This window comes from Dendroctonus ponderosae, unplaced genomic scaffold (assembly GCF_020466585.1).
Source record: "Dendroctonus ponderosae isolate FM_Combo_2020 unplaced genomic scaffold, Dpon_F_20191213v2 Dpon_F_20191213_6, whole genome shotgun sequence".
NCBI lineage: Eukaryota > Metazoa > Arthropoda > Insecta > Coleoptera > Curculionidae > Dendroctonus > Dendroctonus ponderosae.
In genome coordinates, this window is record NW_026018814.1 from 461,182 (window position 1) to 462,792 (window position 1,611).

Consider the following 1,611-nt stretch of genomic DNA (forward strand, 5'->3'; position numbering starts at 1 on the left):
TTTTTGCTCATTTCTCGGAGGCAAAATGAGCAAGAACGCTCATTTGTACATCATTCTAGAGAGAAATAAATGGCTTTTTGAGAAATTGAACCATCGATAAGCAAATGTTGGCAGTTTTCTCAAAAAATCCTTAAATTCAAGAAGTTTTAGATTTGCGTGGTTGTTTTTTGAGTTGCACAATCCACTTGAACATGACGCTGCTTTTTTCAAAGTTTCTTAAGAACCATTCGAGCCACAGAATTCGTTTTGGCATCGTTGGATAGAGAATTGTTAGCGTCGTAGTGAGATAATTAGCTAAAGATGCTGAAAGTTTCATAGAAATGCCTAAAAACCCTCATTTTTCCTAGCTTAAAAAATCGCTCCTTCCAAATTAAAGCAATCAACAACTTGCAATTTTTACCACCTTCTGAAGACAAACGGCGCTCCAGATGTCTAAAGTTTCATAAAAGTCCGCAAAATGTTGATTTTTTGCCAGCTAGTGAATATTGGTCTAAAAATCGACAGTTTCATGCAACAGCGCTTTCTCCTTTGAAAAGTCGCCCCGTCCAAATTAAACCAAGCAACAATCACAAATTTTGATCATCTTCAGAATCAATTTCGCGCTAAAGCGTCATAAAAATCCAGCAAAACAACAATTTTTTGCAAACGCCTAGTCCCCTAAAAATCCGCCCCGTCCAAACTAACAACAATTTAAAATTTTTACCATTTTTAGACAAGAATTGGTGCTCGAGATGCGGAAAGTTTCGTATAAATCGTACAAAACCCTGATTTTTTACAGCTTATGGAGTAAAGAAACAACAAAAAACGTAAAGCTATAAAAATCCGGTTAATATCAAGAAAGGAAATAACCGAAAACAATTATTGGCACTGGTAAGTTACTCAAAACGCGCATTTTTCCCAAAGCGTACCGGAAAAATTGTTGGAAAATCAATGTTTTAATATAAAGTGGCCTAAGTTGAATTGGAAATTTCGCAATTTGCTTGCAATATTTGGCCACCTGAACCCCAGAGGAAATGTATAAATATTCGCATCCTGAATCAGCAATTTCCGGTAGATTTGATAATAACGTGAGACATTTTCATTTGTCCTAAAGGAAGCCGCAATCGGCCACCTAGATAGCACAAAATATTACATACATATTTAAGAAATATTTATGTTTGCTAAATATTTCAGATCAAAAGTATTTCTTAAATATTATTTTTTAAATATTTGCTTCTTATATTTAATTAGCATGAAACAAAGAAGTTATTAATAATTTTCTTATTACATAATACTTTTTGTACCTATATATAACAACCTTAACACCCAAAAAGTTACTAATATATTATTTTTAATAAATGTGAACAAACGTTAGAACATATTATCTGAATTTTCATTGATCAATGAACAGGAAATATTTCAGAGCAAAAGGAAATATTTTTTAAATATTATTTAAATGTTATTTGATAAATATTTGTTTCTAATATTTAATTAGCATGAAATTAATAAAATAATAATAGGTTTTCTTAGTACGTAATACTTTTTGTGTCTATATATAACACCACTAACATGCAAAAAGTTATTAATATATTATTTTTAATAAGTGTGAACAAACTTTAGAACATATTATCT